Genomic DNA, 27,267 nt, shown 5'->3' on the forward strand with positions numbered 1-27,267 from the left:
CCCACTTCACCCTTGCCGTTTTATTCGCCCTCTCTTTCCGTTCGCCTCTTTTTCACTTGCTTCTCGCTTGCCTGTTGTGTCCCATGTGCCGTCATGGCCAGTCCTTTATCTGCTACTTTGTCTCCTGAGTTTGAAGTTCTCCACTTCAAACAAAGACAAGGAGAAAATTTAAAAGATGCTTGGTATAGGATGATGGAATCTTATTGTAATTGCACCTTAGAGGTGAGTTTTAGAATTTTGCTTGCCAATATTTACGTTGGACTAAATATGTCCCATAGACAACTCTTGGATTGCGTTGCCAAAGGAAATTTTATTGAAATTGATCCTAGTTTTACGCATGAAATCATAGAGGGGGTAGTGGGAACACTACCTCAACAAAACGGGCCACAACATACCCAGGAAGAGACACAAGTTTTAGAAAAGATTTGCGAAGTAACTAAGATTTTACAAAAGTTTCTTGAACCTCTCACTACTAGAATCAGCTTCTTTGCTATCCACCATGGCAGACGGCAAAGGCATAGATCGCGGACGGCAAACTTCTTTGTCGTCCGCTAGCACACGGCAAACAGTCTGTCTGGACACGTGCCAGCAAAGGCCTTCTTTCTCGTCCGCTTCTTACAAACGGACGGCAAAGGATTGTGATGTCCGCCATCCGAGGCCAGCAGACGGCAAACATAATGGATGGCAGCGGGGTGGGGTGAGAGCCGTTAGGGGGTTAACGGCGCTCTTTGCCGTCCGCTGACAGACGGCAAAGAGCTCAGCTAGGCAGCACTGGGAAGCTGCCACGTGGCCAGCTATGTCGTCTGCCAGGGGACGGCAAAGTGATCTGATCTTTGTCGTCTGCTGGCAGACGGCAAAGTGACCAAATAGGCAGCCAGTGTTCCCAGTTTCTACAGGTAGCTGGCACGTGTCCTCTTTGTCATCCGCTAGTAGGCGGCAAAGAGGCTATATATCCCCTGTTTTTATTTGAATCCATTTAATTTCACAGGAATTCACACACAGAAGAAGAAGAAGAAGAAGAAGAAGAGGAGGAGGGCTACTACTTCAATATTATTACACTTCTACACATTGTGTATAGCTGCACATTCAGAACAAACAAGAAAAAGAGGGAAGCAGTAGTAGAAACTATTTGTACACAGCTATTGGGAACATGTCCATGCTGTAAGAACTCTGATACAACTATATACCTTCAGGTAAGCAGTACTATGAGGCGCAGAAATTGTTCGAAACCAGTACAGCAGCGCTAGCGATGTCGATGCTCAGCAGCCAGAGCTGCCCGCTGGAGAGGAGGGCCAACGCGGTGATCTGCTGCTTCGGGGGCTTGTGGAGGAGGCGGACCCGTGCTCGGTGAAGCCTGCTCGGGGAGGAAACGCATGATTCGGGGTTGCAGCTCTGGGCGACGACGGCAGTGGTCGACAGTGGCTTGCGGTCCAGTGGAGGGTGGTGGATGGTTAGTTGGGGGCGGTGGCGGCGGTGGTGGATGCTTGGGAGCGGCGGCGGCGGTGGATGCTCAGGGGTGGCGGCGGCTTGCGGTGGTGAGGGGTGGAGGAGCTGCGGTGGTCAGGGGTGGAGAAGCGCTGGAGGTGGGGGCGGAGCGCGCTGGAGGTGGTGGATGCTTGGGAGCGGCGGCGGTGGTGGATGGTCGTGGGTGGCTGCGGCTTGCGGTGGTGAGGGGTGGAGGGGCTCCGGTGGTGATGGGTGGAGGAGCGCTGGAGGTGGCCGCGCGCCGGCGGTGAGATGCGCTAGGTCTTGTGGGCGGCGGGGCGGTCGATCTGGTGGAGGCAGGGGTGATTTGCGGGTAGCGCTGCGGATCTGGTCGCCGGAGGGCCGGCGCGTCTATTTCACGATGGGCCAAAATTTTCGTCAAGTCGCGGGCTTTTTTTCTGGCTGGCGCGCCAGGCCTTTTTACCGTTTTGCACCGAAGAAGCATGGGCATGTAGACTATGGGCCGACATTTAGTCCTCCCAGTAGTGCGTGTGCCGGAAAGTGTGTACCGACAGTTGGTGTGCTGTTGTTACTGTAGTTCTCCCGGCAGTTAAGCCGCCTTAACATGCTTCTAGCGGCAGTAAGACACATCCCGACAGATAGTTTGCCCTTAGACATGTTTTTCTCCTGGCAATTAACTGCCCCCAATTAATTGTTGTGGTGTAGTGGGCATCGGCGGAGGGGCCTGACCGTTTTTCTCGCACATGGTCTACACATTTGGTTCTCATGAGTCAGTCATATTAGATAGTAATCCGAACATTACATGCATGATTGGGCTAATATGCACGAGAAACGTACCACGATGAGCTCGTATAGGGCCCGGTTAGCGCTGTCGTTCCGGTTCCTCTCCTCCTCCAACAGCTTAGCCGTCCTCTCCTCCATCTCCCTCTCCCTCTCCGCCGCCTCCCTTTTTGCCTCCTCCAAAAGCGCATGCGTCTTCAATCTCTCTTTCTCAACAATAGCCTGCAACACACCACTCCTTGTTAGCATTGTAATCATCGACGAACACACACACAATGTAATGGAGGAAAGGTGAGAGAGTCCGTATAACTAACCGCCATGGCGAGCTCCGCGGGCTGTGCAGGAGGCGTTATCTCAGGATCAGAGCTACTCAGGCGCTTCTTGATCTGCGGGAGAGTCTTAGGACAACGTGTCAGTCCATCACCAATGGCTTGAGAGCCATGGGGCCTCCCGCCACCAGATATCATCACCAGCTCTGTATCAGAAAGATCCTGGCTCGGGTTAAAGTCCTCCCCTTTCCTCGCCTTCCCATCGTCTCTGTACTTCACAAGCTTGTGGTGGGAGGAGATGTTGGTGAAGCTCTCTGGATGATCTAGGTCAGACTCCATGAATGGCTTGGCCTTCTTGTACATGGCCATATGGGCCATGCCATAGAGGTCGAATAGACTTGGCACAGGCTTCTTGTGGTGGTGCGCGTGAGAGAGAGAGAAACAAAATATTAGTTAAATGCTCAAGCTAGCATGAAGAATGATATTGCTATGTAAATAGGTCATTTTGGAGCTAAGAAAGGTTATTATGTCATTATCGAGGAAAATAAGCTAAGTTTAGGTCATTTTCGAGGTAACCAAGATTATTATGCCAGTTTTTACCAAAGTATGCTAATTATGTCATTATTGAGCTATCCAAGGTTATTATGTCATTTTAGAGCTAACTATAGCATATTTAGGCATTCTATAGATCTATCTAAGGTTATTATGTCATTTTAGAGCTAATTATGTCATGAATGAACTAGCTAAGATTAGTTTAGGTCGTTATTGAGCTATCGAAGGTAGTTATGCCATTTTTTAACTAACTAAGCATATTAAATCATTTTATAGAGCTATCTAAGGTTATTATGTCATTTTAGAGCTGAATATGTCATAAATGAACTATCCAAGGTAGTTATGCCATTTTTTTAACTAACTAAGCATATTAGTTAAGTCATTTTGGAAGGGATAAATGCTAGCATGAAGAATGAAATTGCATGAATCATGTCGCAAACCACATACCCAGTTATCCCCGTACTCAAACAGGTTGGAGCTCCCTTGATGGTGTGGCACACCTTCCATTTGGTCGCGCTTATCCTTGCCCCTTTGTTGTTCGACATTCCATTGGGGAGAGCACCACGCATCCACCAACGCCTCCCAACAGTCCATCTTATCCACACACCATCTCGGGGGCACCTAAGTGAGTCAAGAGAAATTTCAGCACTACGCCTACGAATCAAATCAAGATAACTAAGTTCAAGGCCTTAAGAATAGGTAATTACCTGCATGTACTTCTCCTTACTCAGAAACTTGCCGCGACACTTCTTCCTGCCCCTCCTAATACCCTTTGAGGCGTAGTAGTCTCGAACGACCTGCACCCGAGCCTCGTGCCTTAAGTTCTGAAGTAGGCGCTTGCACTCGGTTTCGACAACCATGTAGTAAATCTAAACAACCTTTTCGTAGGCATCCCCGGATTGGCCCCGTGAATTAACTTGGGTCACAGGTGTGGTTTTGGCTGTTTTGACTGCATCATTTGGGGCCCAAATAGGATAACTGGCGTTGAGCGAAAGAGCACTTTGAGCGTTTGACTTGCCATTGATCCCTTCTTAACAACTCAAGCACTGATTGCAAGTGGATTGTGTGATCTTCAAGAGAGGCACTGTAGACTAAAATGTCGTCAAATAACACCAGGGCGCATTTGCGCAGAAGGGGTTTGTTTGAGAGTGGCGTTCATGGCTCCCAAGAAGGTGCCTGGTGCTCCCGCGAGGTTTGTTTTAAATTGTCAACGAACAAATATTTTTTTAACAGGATTTTATTATGCCTCATTTTGAAGGTTCGTTCTGCTTTTGGTCTTCAAGAAATTCAGAATATTTCTGAATTCCCGTTTTTGCGCTATCATAATTTGTGCTGTTAAACTCATACAAACCATGATACCCATCAAAGCACCCGCTAACCTCGCTTTAGCTATCTCACCTCCAGGATCATTATCCTGATATTTACTAAGTCCAATTTGAGACGCGGCCTCCTGCTCTCCCTCTGAAACCCTGTAGAAGGTCTGCAATCAAAAAAGACAACACTGATTAGTACAATCACTAGGTAGTATTGATTTTTAATTCTGGAAAGGAGAAATTACCCAAAACCGACGGAAAACAATGTCGGCCACCGTCTCGCACAAGGCCCCGTCGACCCTCTCCTCCGGCGGGGCCGGGGCAACCGAGTACAGCTCCCAGGTCAGTGCTAGCTGTGGAACCTGACCCTCACCGGGCAACGTGACCCACCCAGGGAAGTGCTTCCGGAAAGCACACCAAGGACCTGGTTGGGCCTGCGGACACCACAGGGGTGTACCCAGCCCCTGCAGTATAACAAGGCCAACGCATTAGATATTAATTTGAAGGAACATGAAAGAAAAAGGTTAAAAAATAGTAAATACACTTACTTCAACCCTTTAGGCGCAATCAACCACCTCTGGTCGGGGGTCGTCGGCACGGGTGGGAGCTTTGCACAGCCACGCTTGTACACCTTCTTGCCCTTCTCAACTAGCTCGTCGTCGCTGTAGCTATCATCTAAAAAGGTGTCCTCGCTACCATCCTCCGGGCCACTAGCCTCCGGAGTCTCGTGGGACGAAGACCCCGTGACCGGAGTCTTCTGCGACGAAGACTCTGGGACCGGTCTCACGTGGGGCGAATGATCGGCGACCCGAGTCTGGTGGGGCGAACGATCAACTACCGGAGGCTCATGGACCGGAGTCCGAGACGGGTCCACGTCAGATGGAGCAGTCCTGTGGTTGGGTGAGTCAGCTGAGGGTGGCGGCGAGGAAGGCGTAACAGCCTTCCTACCTCTCCCGCTGCCACGTCCACCTCTACCAGCCTTCTTCGTCCTCCGCTGACCTCTCCCAGCCGAAGAAGAAGCGCCTGCCGCAGTTGTCTGCATACTGTCTAGCAGTGCTCTCCGGAGGGGCTGGGCTGGAATAATGGAACCACCCCTCCCAGTAGCGCTCGCAGGAGGATCGGGGCGCTCTGGACCCTTACCCTCCATCCTGTCAACACCTACAATGACAAAAAGTAAACGAAATTAGTACAACATAAGAAATTTGGATACCTGACATGAACATAATAATATGTATATAATTTAAGTGTATCATAATCATGAACATAATAAAAATACACCCGATCAACACAAATATATATGGGGTCGCGGTGTGGTGTCAGGGTGTCGGGGTGTCATGGTCGGGGTGTCGTGCCGGGGTGTCGTGTCGGGGTCAGGGTGTCAGGGTGTCAGGGTCGGGGTCGGGGTGTGGTGTCAGGGTGTCGGTGGTCGGGGGTAAGGGTGGGTGTGGTGTCAGGGTGTCGGTAGTCGGGGGTAAGGGTGGGTGTGGTGTCAGGGTGTCGGTAGTCGGGGTGTCGGTGGTCGGGGTCGGGGTGTGGTGTCAGGGTGTCGGGGTGTCGTGGTCGGGGTGGGGTGTCAGGGTCTCGGGGTGTCGTGGTCGGGGTGTGGTGTCAGGGTGTCAGGGGTCGGGGGTCGGGGTGTCGTGCCGGGGTGTCGGGGGTCGGGGGTCGGGTCGGGGTCTCTTTTTTCCTTCTTCTTCTCTTCTTCTTCTTCTTCTCCTCCTCTCCTCTTTCTTCTTCTTCTTCTCCTCCTCTCCTCTTTCTTCTTCTTATTCTTCTTCTTTCTCCTCCTCCTCCTCCTCCTCTTCTTCTTCTTCTTCTTCTTCTTCTCCCTTTTCCTCTTCTTCTTCTTTTCTTCTTTCTTCTTCTCCCTCCTCCTGTTCCTCCCTCCTCCTCCTTCTACTTCTTCTTGTAAACTAAAACTAAAACTAATCTAAAATAAACTAAAATAAAACTAAACTATAACTATAACCAAAACAGAAACTAAACTAAAAGAAACTAATTAAAAAAGGGGGGAAGAGCTCACCTGGTGGAGGGGAGGCCGGACGGCTGCGGCGGCCGCTGGACGAGGCGGCGACCCGGTGGAGGGGGAGGCCGGACGGCCGCGGCGGGACGGGTCGGGGACGGCCGCGGCGGGACGGGGCGGGGATGGCCGCGGCGCGGCGGGCCGACGTGGAAGAGGCGGCGGGGCCGCGGTGGAGGTCGGGGAGGGGTGCGGGGCGGCGGGGCGGCCGGCTACGCCGGACGGGGTCGGCAGCGGCGGCGCGGGCCGATGTGGGTGGGGGATTGCGACGGAGGGGAGGGGGCGGGGGGGGGGGGGCGATGTGGAAGTGGCGGCGGGGGTGCAGTGGAGGTCGGGGGGCCGCAGGGGAGGGGTGCGGGCTGGTGGGGCGGCTGGCGACGGCAGACGGGGTCGGCGGCGACGACGCGGGTGTGGGTGGGGAGGGAATGAGAGAGTGGAGAGAAGAGACAGAGGACGGTGGCGGGACGGCCGTTAACGTACCCGCCTCTTTGCCGTCAGCCAACGGTTGGCAAAGATTCTTTGTCGTCCACTTGCGGACAACAAAGAGGTGGGGCCGGTGGGCTTGAGTTGGTTAAACAATAACTAGACCCACCCACCTCTTTGCCGTCTGCTAGCGGACGACAAAGATTCATTGCTGTCAGCCAGCGGACAGCAAAGAATTGGCTGATGCCAAAGACCTTGTTTGCCATCAGCCACATCTTTGCCGTCCGTTTTCGTGTGGCTGACGGCAAAGACCTTCTTTGCCGTCAGCCAGCGGACGACAAAGAGTTGGCAGACGGCAAATAAGCTAATTCCAGTAGTGTCTTAAGAGTGTTAGAGGAAATCTTAACCGCATGAATATATAGATTACCCTTTGCAATAAGCGGTTGGATTCTTTATATCTAAAAATTTCCGAATATGAAGGTAAACGTAAAGAACCTCCTGGATTCGAGCATGATTATGCTAAAAAAATTGGGTTGCCTCCCAACAAGCGCTATCGCAACCCAATTTTATATTTCTTTCTTGCTTTTTCGTTCCGTTTAGTAATAAATCTTTCATCTAGGCTCTGGTTAGATGTGTTTTTATGTTTTAATTAGTGTTTGTGCCAAGTAGAACCTTTGGGAAGACTTGGGTGAAGTCTTTTTGATCTTTCTGTAAAAACAGAAACTTTAGCGCTCACGAGATTAGCTTCAACTTTTTACTAGAGAGTGCTATTTAGTTGATTCTTTCTGCAGATGATTAATAGATAAATTACTCACGTCCATAAATTTATTTTAGAATTTTTGGAATTCAGAAGTATGCGTTTGATACAGATTAATACAGACTGTTGTGTTTTTGACAGATTCTGTTTTTCGTGTGTTGTTTGCTTATTTTGATGCATCTATGGCTGGTATCGGAGGTTATGAACCATAGAGAAGTTGGAATACAGTAGGTTTAACACCAATATAAGTAAAGAATGAGTTCATTACAGTACCTTGAAGTGGTGTTTTGTTTTCTTTCGCTAACGGAGCTCACGAGATTTTCTGTTAAGTTTTGTGTTGTGAAGTTTTCGAGTTTTGGGTAATGATTTATGGATTATGGAACAAGGAGTGTCAGGAGCCTAAGCTTGGGGATGCCCAAGGCACCCCAAGGTAAAATCCAAGGACAACCAAAAGCCTAAGCTTGGGGTGCCACGGAAGGCATCACCTCTTTTGTCTTCGTCCATCGGTAACTTTACTTGGAGCTATATTTTTATTCACCACATGATATGTGTTTTGCTTGGAGCGTCTTGTATGATTTGAGTCTTTTCTTTTTAGTTCACCACAATCATCCTTGATATACACACCTTTTGGGAGAGACACACATTAATCGGAATTTACTAGAATACTCTATGTGCTTCACTTATATCTTTTGAGCTAAACAATTTTGCTCTAGTACTTCACTTATATCTTTTAGAGCACGGTGGTGGTTTTATTTTATAGAAATTATTGATCTCTCATGCTTCACTTATATTATTTTGAGAGTCCTTTAGAACAGCATGGTACTTTGCTCTGGCTATAAAATTAGTCCTAATATGATAGGCATCCAAGTTGGATATAATAAAAACTTTCGTATAAGTGCATTGAATACTAAGAGAAGTTTGATACTTGATGATTGTTTTGAGATATGGAGATAGTGATATTAAAGTTGTGCTAGTTGAGTAGTTGTGAAATTGAGAAATACTTGTGTTGAAGTTTGCAAGTCCCGTAGCATGCACGTATGGTAAAAGTTGTGTAACAAATTTGAAACATGAGCTGTTCTTTGATTCTCATCCTTATGAGTGGCGGTTGGGGACGAGCGATGGTATTTTCCTACCAATCTATCCCCCTAGGAGCATGCGCGTAGTGCTTGCTTTTTGATGACTTGTAGATTTTTGCAATAAGTATGTGAGTTCTTTATGACTAATGTTGAGTCCATGGATTATACGCACTCTCAACCTTCCATCATTGCTAGCCTCTTCGGTACCGTGCATTGCCCTTTCTCACCTTGAGAGTTGGTGCAAACTTCGCCGGTGCACCCAAACCCCGTGATAGGATACGCTCTATCACACATAAACCTCCTTATATCTCCATCAAAACAGCCACCATACCTACCTATTATGGCATTTCCATAGCCATTCCGAGATATATTCCATGCAACTTTCCACCGTTCCGTTTATTATGACACGCTTCATCATTTTCATATTGCCTTGCATGATCATGTAGTTGACATCGTATTTGTGGCAAAGCCACCATGCATAATTTTTCATACATGTCACTCTTGATTCATTGCCCTTCCCGGTACACCGCCGGAGGCATTCATATAGAGTCATATTTTGTTCTAGTATCGAGTTGTAATCATCAAGTTGTAAATAAATGGAAGTTTGATGATCATCATTAATAGAGCATTGCCCAAAATAAATAAAAAAAAAAAAGAGAAAGGCCAAAAAAAGAAGGCCCAAAAAAAGAAAAAAAGGAAGAAAAAAAAGGAGAAATAAAAAGGGACAATGCTACTATCCTTTTTGCACACTTGTGCTTCAAAGTAGCACCATGATCTTTATGGTAGAGAGTCTCTTGTTTTGTCACTTTCATATACTAGTGGGGATTTTTCATTATAGAACTTGGCTTGTATATTCCAACAATTTGTTTCCTCAAATGCCCTAGGTCTTTGTGAGCAAGCAAGTTGGATGCACACCCACTTAGTTTCTTTTGTTGAGCTTTCATACATTTATAGCTCTAGTGCATCCGTTGCATGGCAATCCCTACTCCTTGCATTGACATCAATTGATGGGCATCTCCCTAGCCCGTTTATTAGCCGCGTCAATGTGAGACTTTCTCGTTTTTTGTCTTCTCCACACAACCCCCATCATTATATTCTATTCCACCCATAGTGCTATGTCCATGGCTCACGCTCATGTATTTGCGTGAAAGTTGAAAAAGGTTTGAGATTCCTAAAGTATGAAACAATTGCTTGGCTTGTCATCGGGGTTGTGCAAGATGAGAGCATCTTGTGTGACGAAAATGAAGCATGGCCAAACTATATGATTTTGTAGGGATGAGCTTTCTTTGGCTATGTTATTATGAGAAGACATAATTGCTTGGTTAGTATGCTTGAAGTATTATTATTTTTATGTCAATATTAAACTTTTATGTTGAATCTTTCGGATCTGAACATTCATGCCACAATAAAGAAAATTACATTGAGAAATATGTTAGGTAGCATTCCACATCAAAAATTCTATTTTTATCATTTACCTACTCGAGGACGAGCATAAATTAAGCTTGGGGATGCTTGATACGTCTCCAACGTATCTATAATTTTTGATTGCTCCATGCTATTATATATTCTGTTTTGGATGTTTAATGGGCTTTGTTATACACTTTTATATTATTTTTCGGACTAACCTATTAACCCAAGGCCTAGTGCAAATTGTTGTTTTTTGCCTATTTCAGTGTTTCGCAGAAAAGGAATATCAAACGGAGTCCAAACGGAATGACACCTTCGGGAGCGTGATTTTTGGAACAAACGTGATCCAGAGGACTTGGAGTGGACGTCAAGAAATCAACGAGGAGGCCACGAGGCAGGGAGGCGCGCCTGCCCCCCTGGGTGCGCCCCCCACCCTCGCAGGCCCCTCGCAGCTCCACCGACCTACTTCTTCCTCCTATATATACCCATGTACCCCGAAACCAACCAGGAGCACCACGAAACCCTATTTCCCCCGCCGCAACCTTCTATACCCGTGAGATCCCAACTTGGGGCCTTTTCCGGCGCTCCGCTGGAGGGGGAATCGATCCCGGAGGGCTTCTACATCAACACCATAGCCTCTCCGATGATGTGTGAGTAGTTTACCACAGACCTTCGGGTCCATAGTTATTAGCTAGATGGCTTATCCTCTCTCTTTGGATCTCAATACAAAGTTCTCCTCGATCTTCTTGGAGATCTATTCGATGTAACTCTTTTTGCGGTGTGTTTGTCGAGATCCGATGAATTGTGGATTTATGATCAAGATTATCTATGAACAATATTTGAATCTTCTCTGAATTCTTTTATGTATGATTGGTTATCTTTGCAAGTCTCTTCGAATTATTAGTTTGGTTTGGCCTACTAGATTGATCTTTCTTGCAATGGGAGAAGTGCTTAGCTTTGGGTTCAATCTTGCGTTGCTCAATCCCAGTGACAGAACGGGAAACGACACATATTGTATTGTATTGTATTGTTGCCATTGAGGATAAAAAGATGGGGTTTATATCATATTGCTTGAGTTTATCCCTCTACATCATGCCATCTTGCCTAATCTGTTACTCTATTCTGATGAACTTAATACTCTAGATGCATGCTGGATAGCGGTCGATGTGTGGAGTAATAGTAGTAGATGCAGGCAGGAGTCGGTCTACTTGTTGCGGACGTGATGCCTATATACATGATCATGCCAAGGTATTCTCATAATTATGCACTTTTCTATCAATTGTTCGACAATAATTTGTTCACCCACCGTAATACTTATGCTATCTTGAGAGAATCCACTAGTGAAACCTATGGCCCCCGGGTCTATTTTCCATCATATTAATCTTCCATCAACTAGCTATTTCTGCCGACGTTTATTTTGCAATCTTTACTTTTAATGTTTATCATAAAAATACCAAAAATATTATCTTATCATCTCTATCAGATGTCACTTTTAAAAGTGGCCGTGAAGGGATTGACAACCCCTTTATCCCGTTGGTTGCAAGGTTCTTATTTGTTTGTGTAGGTACGAGGGACTTGCCTGTGGCCTCCTACCGGATTGATATCTTGGTTCTCAAAAACCGAGGGAAATACTTACGCTACTTTGCTGCATCACCCTTTCCTCTTCAAGGGAAAACCAACGCATGCTGAAGAGGTAGCAGTGATCTGCTAAAATAGCTGGTCGAGCTGCATAGGGTGGCCGAACTGGCCATGAAGGATTTAATAATCCGGCTATGGCCTGCCGAAGCTATGCCCAGCAGCTACTTCGGTCTCGTGAAGTGGCTGGTGAATGCCTGCCCTCGGCTGGACGTCGTCAAGCGGCCGGTCTGCATCGAGGGCGCGCGCATGGCCTTCGCCCGCGTCAAGGTATGGTGGGCGAAGATGGACGCCGTCAAGCTTGTGACCAAGGGACCGCCTGAGGGCAAGGAGCACCACACGCCCGAATGGTATTTTGAAGACGTCCTGGAGGGGTCTCGTATTGTGGCGACGCAATGTGCGCAAGACATTATTTTTGAATGAATACATTCATGTTGTCTCTGCCTTGTATGATGAAACGAAGTCGTTATGTTAGATAATGTTTATTAAAAAATTTCACCTCCTTTGCGGCTGTGTTGTATGAAATCTGAGAGTTGGCCAGTCGTCAGCTTCTGCCCCCACGTAGGTAGTACGGGGGTGTTCGGGATGTAATCTAAACATTCTTGACCCAATTGTTTGGTCCTTGAAGGAGGTGTTTAGTGCAACGAACCAGGCAATCGGACTATGCAGCTTTAGCACCCTCACTTAGCCACAGGAGTTTGACAATAAAAGTAAAGGCGCAGCCCCTAGTATCCGAACTAGGATGCTGTAAACCCCTGATCGGGTAAGTACCGATCCCTCGCGTAATGCGGAAAAAATCTCTAAAGATTTGAAACCTCCGAAGAGCTGACCCGCTCTCGCCGCATCGTGACAGTCAGTTTTCGGCTTTCTCTACTGAGGTGCTCATCCGGGTAAACTAGGGCACAATTGCAGTAGTTCTCCCTTTACTACCCTAGCCGATATATCGGAATGTAAGGAAGCAAGCACAGGGGCCGGGCAACCCAACTATTGACCAAAGACATGATTCGGAGCCAATGCATATAGTGCTAAATTCGGGGTGCCGAACTATACTGTAAAAAGTGTTCGGACTTTGTTGCCGTACTGCGGGGTGCTATGAAGCCCTTGGCAAATTGAAACGTACCAAAGTGTACGGGTGCTATTTGATAAGATTATCAAAAAAAGGAAAAAGAAGAAAGGGTAGTAAGCTAGAGCCACAGAATTTGGGCCGCAAACTGTTTCCATTATAATTTGATTAAGACGTCAAAGCACATTTGTACAAGTGGTGCAATAAGCAACAGGCTATTTAATATGCCTCAACCAAGGGAGAGCTGCGTGTGGGTCTTGCAAACAGGTAGAGTGATCGTTAAAGAGACCACCTACAAATTCCCCTATACGTCCATGCTTATTGTCGTCTTGGTGTATTTATCCTTCCAAAGGACCTGTGATTAGGCCATCAAGGAAGGCCTGTGGAAAAGAAACCTGAAAAGGAGAAAAAGGAAACAGTGAAAGTATGTGTGTCCAGGGGCGGTCAAGCCGTATTGTGGATCACAAGCTAGTTATGCCTCTGTCTATGCCCATGGTATTTTGAGTGCGTAGTTATGTCCGCGCGGTACGAATGCCGCCACTTGATCGGGATTGGGACAGAGGCCAAATTGCTAGTCAAGCTCTTGACGAGCCGAGCTGTCCTACTGCAGAATAGTCCGGACTATCTTGACAGTGTCCAGGAGCTCGGCCACCGAATTAAGGTTCTGCTTGAAAAGGCCGCTCTGTACTTCTGCTATTAAGGCAGCGGTGTGCTCTTCGGTACGGAGGGAGCGTTCCGTGTGTCCATTAACTGTTATGACGCCGCGTGGCCCTGGCATCTTGAGCTTGAGATAAGCATAGTGTGGCACCGCATTGAATCGAGAAAATGCGGTTCGTCCAAGCAGTGCGTGATAGCCGCTGTAAGAGGGGACGATATCGAAGATTAACTCTTCGCTTCGGAAGTTGTCCGGAGATCCGAAGATAACCTCTAGTGTGATTGAGCCCGTACAGCGGGCCTCTATACCTGGTATGAATCCTTTAAAGGTACTCTTTGTGGGCTTGATCTATGATGGATTAATGACCATTTTGCGCACTGTATCCTGATAGAGCAGGTTCAGGCTGCTGCCGCCGTCCATGAGGACTCGCGTCAGGTGGAACGATCAATTATTGGGTCAAGGACCAGTGCGGCCGAACCGCCGTGACGGATACTGGTCAGATGATCCCAACGATCGAAGGTGATCGGGAATGATGACCATGGATTAAACTTTGGGGCTACTGGCTCTACCGCATAGATGTCCCTGAGCGCGCGCTTGCGTTCCCTCTTGGGGATGTGGGTAGCGTATATCATGTTCACCGTTTTGACCTGAGGGGGAAACTTCTTCTGTCCCCCTGTGTTCGATGGACGGGATTCCTCGTTAACGTCCTCGCTTTGCGATCCCTTCTCCTTGTTTTCGGCATTTAACGTGCCGGCCTGTTTAAAACCCCAACAATCTCTGCTGGTATGATTGGCTGATTTGTCTGGGGTGCCATGTATCTGGCACGGACGATCGAGTATGCGGTCCAGACTGGATGGTCCCGAGTTGTTTGTTTTATATGGCTTCTTCCACTGACCGGACTTGGAGCCACTGAATCCGGCGTTGACTGTAGTGTCGTCGGTGTTACCACCATTGCTTCAATGTTTGTGCATGTTGCGTCGGAGCTTGCTGTTGCTGTTTTTGACCTCGGAGATGCCAGCTTCGCTTGCCATGTTTTTGCTACGGGCCAGCCAACTATCCTCACCCGCACAAAAGTGGGTCATGAGTGTCGTGAGGGCTGCCATGGACTTCGGCTTTTCTTGGCCGAGGTGGCGGGCGAGCCATTCGTCGCGGATGCTATGTTTAAAGGCCACTAGGGCTTCGGCGTCCGGACAGTCGACGATCTGGTTCTTTTTAGTTAAGAACCTTGTCTAGAATTTCCTGGCTGACTCTCTGGGCTGTTGAACTATGTGGCTTAAGTCATCGGCATCTGGTGGCCGGACATATGTACCTTGGAAGTAGTCACGGAAGGCGTCTTCCAAATCCTCCCAGCCGCCAATAGAGTTTTCAGGCAGACTGTTTAACCAGTGCCGAGCTGGCTGATACGTCTCCAATATCTATAATTTTTTATTGTTCCATGCTATTATATTATCCATCTAGGATGTTTTATATGCATTTATATGCTATTTTATATGATTTTTGGGACTAACCTATTAATCTAGAGCCTAGTGCCAGTTTTCTATTTTTCCTTGTTTTTGAGTATCACAGAAAAGGAAAACCAAACGGAGCCAATTGACCTAAAACTTCACGGAGATCGTTTTTGGACCAAAAGAAGCCCACGGAGCACCGGAGATGGGCCAGAAGAGTACCCAGGCACCCACGAGTGTGGGGGCGCACCCCTACCTCGTGGCCGCCTCGGAGACCCCCGTGACTTGTTCCCGACGCCAAAACCTCTTATATATACAGAAACCTCCAGAACATAACCTTGATCGGGAGTTCCGCCGCCGCAAGCCTCTGTAGCCACCAAAAACCAATAGGGACCCTGTTCCAGCACCCTGCCGGAGGGGGGATCCCTCACCGGTGGCCATCTTCATCATCCCTACGCTCTCCATGACAAGGAGGGAGTAGTTCACCCTCGGGGCTGAGGGTATGTACAAGCAGCTATGTGTTTGATCTCTCTCTCGTGTTCTTGAGGTGGTACGATCTTGATTTATCGCGAGCTTTGCTATTATAGTTGGATCTTATGATGTTTCTCCCCCTCTACTCTCTTGTAATGGATTGAGTTTTCCCTTTGAAGTTATCTTATCGGATTGAGTCTTTAAGGATTTGAGAACACTTGATGTATGTCTTGCATGTGCTTATCTGTGGTGACAATGGGATATCACGTGATCTACTTCATGTATGTTTGGGTGATCAACTTGCTGGTTCCGTGACCTCGTGAACTTATGCATAGGGGTTGGCACACGTTTTCGTCTTGACTATCCGGTAGAAACTTTGGGGCACTCTTTGAAGTACTTTGTGTTGGTTTGAATAGATGAATCTGAGATTGTGTGATGCATATCGTATAATCATATCCATGGATACTTGATGTGACATTGGAGTATCTAGGTGACATTAGGGTTTTGGTTGATTTGTGTCTTAAGGTGTTATTCTAGTATGAACTCTTGAATAGATCGATCAGAAAGAATAACTGTGAGGTGGTTTCGTACCCTACCATAATCTCTTCGTTTCTTCTCCGCTATTAGTGACTTTGGAGTGACTCTTTGTTGCATGTTGAGGGATAGTTATATGATCCAATTATGTTATATTGTTGAGCGAACTTGCACTAGTGAAAGTATGAACCCTAGGCCTTGTTTCAACGCATTGCAATACCATTTGTGCTCACTTTTATTATTTGTTACCTTGCTGTTTTTATATTTTCAGATTACAAAAACCTATATCTACCACCCATATTGCACTTGTATCACCATCCTTTCGCCGAACTAGTGCACCTATACAATTTACCATTGTATTGGGTGTGTTGGGCACACAAGAGACTCTTTGTTATTTGGTTGCACGGTTGTTTGAGAGAGACCATCTTCATCCTACGCCTCCCACGGATTGATAAACCTTAGGTCATCCACTTGAGGGAAATGTGCTACTGTCCTACAAACCTCTGCACTTGGAGGCCCAACAACGTCTACACGAAGAAGGTTGTGTAGTAGACATCACTGGCCCTTTGAGTTTAAACGGGAGGTATTTGATGGCGTGGAGGTCATCTCCACGGGCCATATAGATATGGAGAAGAAAATCCTCAATCCACACCGCGGGATCAGTTGTTCCATCATATGATTCAATATTCACGGGTTTAAACCCTTCTGGGAATTCGTGCTCCATTACTTCGTCAGTGAAGCAAAGAGGGTGTGCCTTGCCTCTATATCGGGCCACATCGCGATGTAGCTCCGATGGAGTCCGTCTAGGTTTGTCACGTCCGAATAGATAGCCATCGTCACGTGTCGGGGCACGTCCTCGTGATCCGTAGATCGATCTGGTATGTCCTGCTCTATTGTCCAGTTCTTGCCGAAGGTCATATGTATAACCACGAGCTGTTTTATCTCTTCCTGTACAATGAGGTCTGGCAGGCTGGTATTCGGCTTGAGTTGCCGTTTTATCCCGACCGCGTGGTGGTTGGTCAGCCGCATTGCGCGATGATGGTACAGGCTCCGGCGCCTCATCATCGAAATGAGGTAGCAATTTGCGCTTCGGGTAGCTTTTGGCTGGGTGCTTGAGGCCGTATTCTTCGGCTGCTAGGACATCAGTCCATCTATCGTTGAGCAGATCTTGGTCAGCTTGAAGCTGCTGCTGCTTCTTTTTCAGGCTCCTTGCAGTGGCTATTAGCCGGCGCTTAAAGCGCTCCTACTCGAGAGGTTCCTCAGGCACGATAAAATCCTCGTTGCCGAGGCTCACCTCATCCTCGGAGAGTGGAAGATAATTACTGTCCTCCGAGTCTTCGTTTATGGCCTGTTTATAAGGGCTAACTTGCCCGTTTTCCCGTTCCTCCTGTTCGGAACTTATCTCAACGGGGTCTTCATTATCTTCGGCATCGTCCGGAGTATTGTTTTCTCCCGTGCCGATATTGCTGTCTTTTCCGCGACGTGACTTAGAGCGGCGCCGCTGATGTCGGCGCTTTGGCTGTATCTCAGGAGGTTTATCCTCGACTGGATTTTCTTTGTCATCATCGTTAGTTCTTTTAGGTGTATCCACCATGTACACGTCATAAGAAGAGGTGGCCGTCCAGCGTCCAGTAAACGGCGGGTTTTGTCCCCGCTCCTCATCGGCATCGTCGTCTATACCATCGATGTCTTCAGAGCCGTAATCGAGCATGTCGGTTAACTCTTCGACAGTGGCTATGAAGTGGGCGGTGGGTGGGAAGCGAAATTCTCTGTCATCAGCCTCCAGTTCAAATCGGATATAATTCGGCTATGATCCCCCCGCTAAGGATAGTGCTTTTAACGAGTTTAACACGTCGCCCAAAGGCGAGTGCCGAAAAATGTCCGCGGAGCTGAATTCGACGATCGATGATTGATCGAGCTCGACGCACGTGGACGAGCATGGTTCGGAACCTGTAGCCGGAAACGAGTCTGAGGCTCTGGTGACACAGATTCCACTCAAAGTTGGGTCTGTGTGCGGCTCTGACGCCGCTGAGACTACGGCATCCGTGGCGGGGTTGAGCTTCCACTACAAAAAAATACACTTCCGTGATGATACGTGTTTGTCACAGTAGGTCGCGTTTTCTGTCATGCATGTACATCCATGACAAATTTATGACAGAATCAAGATAGTCATACCTGTGCTTCGTATAAGTGTTCCATGACATTGCCAAAATTATCATCACGAAAGTGTCCACTTCCATGACGATAAATCGCGCGTCACAGAAGTGCTTTCGTCAAGGGTGACCGACACGTGGCATCCACCGTAACGGAACGCCGTTAAGCTATCGGGTCGGGTTTTGGATCCGATAACCCGTTAACAGCCCCGACCAATGGGGATTTTCCACGTGTAAAATCATCATTGGCTGGAGGAAACACGTGTCGGCTCATCGTTGGGACAGATGTCATCCACTCATTGGACGGAAGGCGCCTATGATACGTCGACACGTGGCACGGCCCAACAGAGGCCCATTCCTGTGAAAAGGCCGGCCCGTTTGACTTGGTCAAAAGGTGGCGGGCCGGCCCAAGGAAAGCTTGTTAACAGCCTGTTCGCATATAGCCCATTTACAGCCCGCTAACCCAAGGCCCGTTATGCCCTATCCGAATTACGCCTAGTAGCGTCATCTGGGCCATCCAATATGATTCCAGCCCATTTTCACTTCTGGCCCTTGTATGGCCCATGACGTCTTTCGGCCCCTATGAGGCCCTATGTAACTCTTGGCCTATTAACGGCCCATGGTGAAACTGGCCCGTAATGAGCAGTGTATCACTTTATACCCATTAACGACCCGTGGTGAAACTGGCCCGTAATGAACAGTGTATCACTTTATACCCATTAACGACCCGTGGTGAAACTGGCCCGTAATGAATGGTGTATCACTTTATACCCATTAATGGCCCGTTATTCTGTTGGGCCGTTTCCAGCCCATGTTATCTTTCGGCCTTCTCAGAGCCCATTTATTCTTGGGCTCATTTCCAGCATTCGTTTACTTACGGCCCGTTACTGTTATTTTCTGCTTGTGCGCCAAATTTAGCCCGTGGTTACAGTCAGCCCGTTTGTGGTCCGTTAATACGTTGGACCATTTTCATAGCGTCATCAAATATGGCCTATTAACGATGGCCCGTTATGGTTGTCCCATGAACGGACGATTCCAACTCTAGCCCGTTTACGGCCATAATGTGGCCTGTTATTGGCCCATGTTTGGCCAATCGATCATACGACCCGTATAAGGCCCATTGATGATACGGCCCGTAGAAGGCCCATTGTTTCTACGGCCCGTAGAAGGCCCATTGTTTCTACGGCCCGTAGAAGGCCTACTGTTTCTACGGCCCGTAGAAGGCCCACTGTTTCTACGGCCCGTAGGAGGCCCAGCGTCACTACAGTAAATATTAGCCCATGGTTATTGTGGCCTAGTTTTAAAAAATAGGTTATTGTAGCCACTAGCAAACCGCGGAAAAAGAACTGCACTGACTACAAGCAAACAAATAAACAAGACAACAAGGAAATAAATAAGCCAGCAACTTATGCTAGGTTATCACGGCTAATACACATATTACATCCACCGGGCATCAAAGTTCGCCACCAGTACAAATATAGGGAACAAAGCAGCATATAAACGCCGCAGCAAAACAAGTCCAGAACTGAAACCACTTTAGAAGAGTTCAAGAAACAATATCCTGGGTACCCATAATGCTGGCAAGATGCTTAGCAAGCTTATTAACTTTCTCTTGTTTGGCGCTTAAATCCTCCAGCGCTTGCTTTTGCATAAGAAAGTACGCATCTGAATTCTGCAGGGACTTCCTTAGTCCTTCGGCTTCTTGCCGCAGCACAGCTGACTGATGCCTTTCAGCTTGTAGTTGAGACTGAAGAAGCCGAAGTGATTCAGGCAGCGAGTTCGAAGAGCTTGTGCCAGCGGTACTGGCCAGTAACTCGAACACTACATCAACGCAGGACTGTGGGGTTTTCTCACTGTCTACACGATCGTTTTTATCACCTTTCTTGGAGACCAACAGGGTTGTCTCACTATCTTGAACCTTATCCGCATTACTTTCTCTACCATTGAATAGTGGGGTGCTCTTCTCCAATATTCGGTTTGCATACTACAAGAGAAACAAGCAGACACATCAGAGGTTTAGCTTGTAGTATACGAAACTCATTTTGGTAAACCGGTTCAGTAGTAAGGTGGACAGGATAACAGCATGAAACAAACATATATCTATGTACTATGGTCACTGTATTGTCCATACCATTCTAGTTTATGTTCCCTAATCAAGATAGAGACACAGTTCAACTCATATATTTTTAAGACACAGCAGCATAGACAGAATATAAGTGTGAGAAACTACACAGCATTGGCAGCACTTGTAATGTGCATCACATGAGAACATAACTGTTTATACAACTTAAACTGAAATCAACATAGAGCAAGAAGTTAGAACAGCAATCCAGTTAAAGAAATAGGTTTAAAACATACCTGTTGCGCCATTGGAGTTCCAATTGGATCCTTCAAATTCGAAAGTAGTTGGTATGAGTAAATACAGTGATGCAACAGCAAAGGAGTATGGACCATAGCTACGGAATCTGACCTGAGAACAGTTGCTCTTCTGCTTTAAACGTGGAGTTTGGGTTAGCTATGGTGGTCTTCGTGCTTTGGGCACTGTAGTAGCTTTACAAACTGCTCGTGTGGGGGTACTCTGTGGTGGACATGGTGCTTTGTCAACTATAAGTGGGTTACTATCTGCTGGGGTTGCGGTTAGATGGGTTGTAGCTGGTTCTCTGCCCAACGGTGTAAGTGTGCAATCTGGAAGAGTCTCGATTCTGTGTGGTGGGGCTAGTTTGTGGGCCAGTACAACCATGGTTCTATCTGCATCGACGGGTAGCACTGTCTTTTGTGAAGAACGGGTTTTTTCTCCCTTATATACAGCCGTCAACCCCTCCAATTCAAATGGCTGATAAACAAGAAAAGAAATTGAACGTACAGACATTGTATGATAGACAGATGTGGTAATTCACATATATGTTGTCTAACCAAACAGGACACCATGACACAATTTCACATATATGATGCCTAACTAAACAGGATAGCATGACACGGTTTCAGATATATGATGGATAACTTAACATGATATAATGGCATAATTCAACATATGATGAGTACCTAAACAGGATGACATGAAAAAACTATATGCTGTCTTTCTAAAATAGGTTGGGATGAAATAATTCACATACATGTTGTCTAAGTATACAGGATGGCATGATATAATTGACATAATTGATTCATATACTAAGCAGCTGGCACTCGCATGTATGATCTCTAAACTAAGCAGATAGAATTCAATATTGTGCATATGATGTCTAAACTCAGCAATGCAAGACACCATATGCATCATATGAGAAATATAAACATTGCAACATAGAGCATACACCTCAGGTGGGATATAGGACCGGTCATCTGTCTCTGAATCCTCCTCTGAGGAGCTCCCTGTAACCATCGAGATATATGCTTCAACAGGTACCATTGCCTGCTCTAAAGACCTTGTTTTCACTCCAGATTTTTCCATAATCGGCTCAAATGGCTGATACACATGAAGAGTAGTTCAATATACACAGATTGTCGACAAATGGAATACGTAATGAAAAAAAGATGGCATGTGATAATTCACATATATGATGCCTGGCTCCATGGCGGTGCATAATTCACATATATGATAACTGGCTGAAAAACATGGCATTGCATAATTCACATATCTGATATAGAAAGCAAACAGGAGGCATTCACACAAAGCATGTCTAATCTAAGCAGATGGCATGGCAATGCAAGACACCATATGCATGATATGAGCAATATAACCCAGCGAAGTTAGAGCATGCACCTCGGGGGGGGGGGGGAATACGACTGGTCATCTCTCTCTGAATCCTCCTCTGAGGAGATATCTGTAACCAGCAAGAAATCTGCATCGACAGGTAGCACTGACTGCTCAGAAGACCTTGTTCTCACTCCAGATTTTCCCATGACCGACTCAAATGGCTGATGCACAGGAAGAGTAGATGAATGTATAAACATTGTTGACAAATGGAATACATTATGGAAAAAATATGGCACAATACAATTCACATATATGATGACTGGCTAAACAGGATGGCATTGCATGATTCACATATATGATGCCTGGCTAAAGAAGATGGCATTGCATAATTCCCATATACTCCCTTCGTTCCTAAATATTTGTCTTTTTAGAGATTTCAAATGGACTACCACATACGGATGTATATAGACATATTTTAGAGTGTAGATTCACTCATTTTGTTCCGTATGTAGTCACTTGTTGAAATCTCTAAAAAGACAAATATTTAGGAATGGTGGGAGTATGATATAGAAACCAAACAGGTGGCATTCACACAAAGCAAATCTAAACTAAGCTGATGACATATAAGATGTATAATGTACGCAATGCAAGGCGCCATATGCATGATATGACCAACATCAGCATGCCAGGTTAGAGCAAACACCTCAGGTGGTAAACAGGCGTGGTCAGCTCCTTCTGAATCTCCATCTGAACAGTTATCTTCCTCTGGAATACAATCTGGAAATGCAGGAGGGGGGGGGCACTTCGCCCACCATGGAGTGGCGTCTGCATGACATTATATTCACACGCAACGGCTTCTCTTTTTCTCTACATGTTCAGTACGATTGTGTACAATATCTGACATGCATAATAATAAAAAAATAGTTAAATTTTGTAACGCCTAAGGGGTGCATGCAAAAATCAAGACTGATGGTAGCAAACGAGTGGATGGATCCAAAACTAATGATAGCAGGTAGATTATAGCTTCAGTTTAAAAAGATAGACAATGGATCATCTATTGTTTGTTGCCCACCCAACATGAACCACATAGAAGACCCCAGATGAACCAGATAGTAGAAAGATACTATTCGTTGCTGGCTCGATATGAGACCCATGGGCAATTCAAAACTCAAGATTGAACGATAAAGTAGCAGGTAATAATAACCGATGTATAACGTAAGCAAACACGAAAGACTGCGACCTCTCTTCCGGAACTGTGTAGTCCTCAGGTTCATCTTCTCAGTCAATGATGGTAATGCAGTTGGCGTGGCTGCCGGCAACGGGGAAGATGATCTGAGGCGCCGAAAGGAAGTCTGCAGGGGGGATCTCTGCTGCAGTGAACGCTTCTATCGATGGTGCACCTCAGGTGGGGTGGATGATGGCACGGCAGGAGCAGGACATAACACACAGAGTTTTCTTTGGCGCCTATCTGAAAATGAAGTAAATATGTAAGGGCTCCTTAGAATTGGAGGATTCTATAAACGTAGGGACAGGAAAAACACAGGAATAGGATAGGAATGCACGTGCAAAACAGAGCATTTGAGAACATAGGATTTGAGTCACCCTGGGAGTTTGGCTCACATGAATTGGAAGAACAGAGGAATGGAGAAACAAAGTGATGCGACGAGTGTACAACCTCTTTGGCATAGCCTTGTGGACCTCAGCATCATTGGGTTGGACGTGGAGGATGGTGATGATGCTGGTGTGACTGTCGGAGGCGGGGAAGAAGATCCGCGGCCTCTGGAAACGGCGCCGAGGGTACTGCTCCGCTGTGATGGACGGTTCCGTCGTTGGAGCAGCTCCGCTAAGGTGTACGGTGATGAGGCTGAAGCATGACAAGACAGAAAACGTTAATCTGAAGTGGGACCCTAATATCATCTGCAATAGATGATGTAAAATACATCACCAAAAAGTGCTAGATGTAAAACGCATCAGCCGCGCCACGGCCGCTCCGACAGATGCTGTAAGTACTGTTCACTCTGAACTTAACTGAAGAAGATGAACTTCACAGTCGAAACTGAATTTTACTGTCGAAACTGATTGAACTAGTAATAGAGCATTGCAATAGATGTTTAGGGCGTTCGAGCACTAGTAGCAGAGAAGCAGTGATCGAAATCAGCAGACGCTCGAGCAGGGAACGCACTAGCAGAGAGCAAGTCGTGCAGTAGCACCGCGAGCGAGTGCTAAAGCAGCAACTCCTGTAGCTGCCGAAGGTCGTGCAGCTGCAGCAGCAGCGCAAGCGAGAGCAAGAGCAGAGCAGCAGCACGAACGAAAGCACGAGCAGTGCAGCAGCGCGACCGACAGCAAGAACAGAGCCGCAGCGCGAGCGAGAGCCGGAGCAGCTGCAGCTAGTGTCGTTGTGGAAGTCGCCACCGAGGAAGCAATGACATGGGGGAGAGACGCCATGGATGATGTGGCCAGCGACGGCGCCGTCGATGGAGACACGCCATGTCTGCTTGGTATCGAGCACCGGCAGCCCCGTGAGATCGAATAAAAGATAAAATGCAGCGGTGAGTGCAGAACCTCCTTGGTGGCGCCGAGTTGGCCTCGGCTTCATCGGAGGAATTGGTGAGGGTGTTGCGGTTCCGGTGGGGCAGGTCAAGACGGCGCTGTGGGGATTGAGGTGGCGCGATAGACGAGGCGAACATCGGGGAAGCTCCTTGGAGGTGGAGGACGGGGCGGCTGATCCGGCGGGATGACGAGATCGACAACGGATCCTCATCTGGTGCGGTGGATGAGGGACGGCGAGCTGTTGCGGTGGATGACGTAGTCGGGGAAGAGTCTCCGGCTGGGCGGCAGTCGGGAGGCCGACGGAGGAGCGTGGGGTTTCGTGGGTTTTGGCGGCCTCGGTGTACGAATTGGGGGGGCGAAGGGGGAGGGGGAGCCAAGCTTAGGGACACGCTTGTCCGAAATGTAGGGTAAGTTACCAGCGTACCCCCGCTGGTTTTGACACCGCGACGTGGAGCTTCATTTCCGGCTAAGGGGTAGAAGGGGGATTTCGCGTGTCTGGGCTGCGGGAGCGATTTCGGATGAGGAGGGAGTTCTCGCGCGCGTCCAAATTTCGGGATAACAAGGCGCGGCGCGGGTTGAAGAAGCGGGAGTTTCAAAGCAGGTGAGACAAAAGATACTCGAGCTTGAAAATTTCGGGATAACAAGGTGTGGATTCCTTGTTCTGCAGAACAAACTTAAGCGGTAAAAAAACAATTCATACAAGACACAAGAGAGTCATGTCCCCTTTTACTATATTGCTATAGATGCCACTGAAAAAACTACAAGAAAAACGTAAAAAAAATCGGGAGAACAAGATTACCCTACACAGTACCAAATCGATTCGCACTTCCCTCAACAACAACAAAAAACAAATCAATTCCCACCAAAGAAAGAATAATGTCCCTTTTTATATGATTACAGATGCCATGATCTCAAATTTCAATTTTTGAATCCACGTTATGTTGAATTCGAATATATCGTTAGGTGACCTTGCGGTTTATAATTGATGTAGTCGTACATTTTGATCTTCCATCATATATGAACATTTTACTCCACCATGTGAACATATATATTGTCGTCTACCATATGGACTAAATTTGAATCAATTTTCCTTATTTGAATACGATTGTTGTCAAGTTATACAATAATTTAAATATCATCTTGATAACAAAAAACATACATATAGCAGTAATCATATTTCACTATGAACTACATGTACCATACGCTCTCCAATTCAAATATTTGTATCCATTTTATGTTGAATTCAAATCATAGTACATTATTGGTCTAGGTAGCGAGATGTTTGGGATAATCAAAACCCTATTTTCATACGTATAATTTTTGGCTGAATTGGGACAGGTTTTGGTATAAGCCTCTCGCAAAACCGGAGATTCTCTCAACAAGCCTCGTGGTTCCGAGAGGGAACGTGTCACCTTTGTGTGCGAAACGATATACGCTACCTCCCCCCTGATTTTACTTACAGAGGCAACATAGAACTTTATGAGTGCGCTGTTAAATTTTAGAATTATTTCGGGTTCATTTGGCCTTTTTATACATTAATTGAGTTTCTGGACTTGTAATGTGCACAATCTAAATATGAATTGCATGCACATGCTCCGGTGCTCCAAAGTGGGTTGAAAAATCACATGTGTGTCCTTGGTTGAAATTCTAGGTCCCATGGAAGAAATGAGAATGCAATTCAAACATCTGGGCGTCATGACTCGGTCGAGAACATCGAGAAACTTTGATTTTAAATTCATGTAAATCCAAAACTCGCCTGGAAATCATGAAACTTGGCATGGTGTCATGTCATGGCACTAACATGTTGTGGTAAAAAATTGCGCCGATTTGGAAGCTCGTGGTTCTAAGAGGGAACGTGCCACCTTTGAGTGTGAAACGATATACGCTGCCCCCCCTTCAGTTCCTTAACAAAGGCAACATAGAACTACATTAGTGCCCTGTTAAATTTTGGGATTATTCCGGGTTCGTTTGTCGTTTTTTATACATTAATTGAGTTTCTGGTCATTTAATGTGCATAAGTCAAATTTGAAGTACAAGCACATGCTCTCGTGCACCAAAGTTGGTTGAAAAATCACATTTGTGTCCTCGCGTGAATTTCTAGGTCCCATGCAAGAAATGAGAGTAAAATTAAAACATCTGGGCATCGTGGCTCGGCCGAGAACATTGAGAAACTTGGTTTTAAAATTCTTGTAAATCCAAAACACGTCTGAAAATCATCTAACTTGGCATGGATGTCATGTCATGGTACTACCATGTTGTGGAAAAAAAATTGGCCGAATAGGAACAGATTTTGGTATAAGCTTCTTGCAAACCGAAGCTTCTCTCAAGAAGGCTCGTGGTTCTAAGAGGGAACGTGCCACCTTTGAGTGCGAAACGATATACGTTGTCCCCCTTGAGTTTATTTACAAAGGCAACATAGAACTACATGAGTGCCCTGTTAAATTTTGGAATTATTCCGGCTTCGTTTGGCCTTATTTACACATTAATTGAGTTTTTGGTCATTTAATGTGCATAATTCATATTTGAACTACAAGCACATGCTACCGTGCACCAAAGTTGGTTGAAAAATCACATTTGTGTCCTCGGGTGAATTTCTACTCCCTCCTTCCATCTATATAGGTCCTAATGCATTTTTCGAGGCCAACTTTGACCAAACGTTAGAGCAATAATATATGACATGCAACTTACACAAAGCACACCTTCAAATTTGTATGTCAAAGGAGCTTCCAATAATATAATTTTCATAGTATACATCTCATGTGCTATTAATCTTGTCAATAGTCAAAGGCTGTCTTGAAAAACACATTAGGCCCTATATATATGGAAGGAGGGAGTAGGTCCCATGCAAAAAATGAGAATAAAATTCAAACATCTAGGCATCGTGGCTCGGTCGAGAACATTGAGAAACTTGGTTTTAAAATCATGAAACTTGGCATGGTGTCATGTCATGTTAGTACCATGCCGTGGTAAAAAAAAATTGGCCGAATAGGAACAAATTTTGGTATAAGCTTCTTGCAAATCGGAGCT

This window comes from Triticum aestivum, chromosome 7D, assembly GCF_018294505.1.
Source record: "Triticum aestivum cultivar Chinese Spring chromosome 7D, IWGSC CS RefSeq v2.1, whole genome shotgun sequence".
NCBI classification, from domain to species: domain Eukaryota; kingdom Viridiplantae; phylum Streptophyta; class Magnoliopsida; order Poales; family Poaceae; genus Triticum; species Triticum aestivum.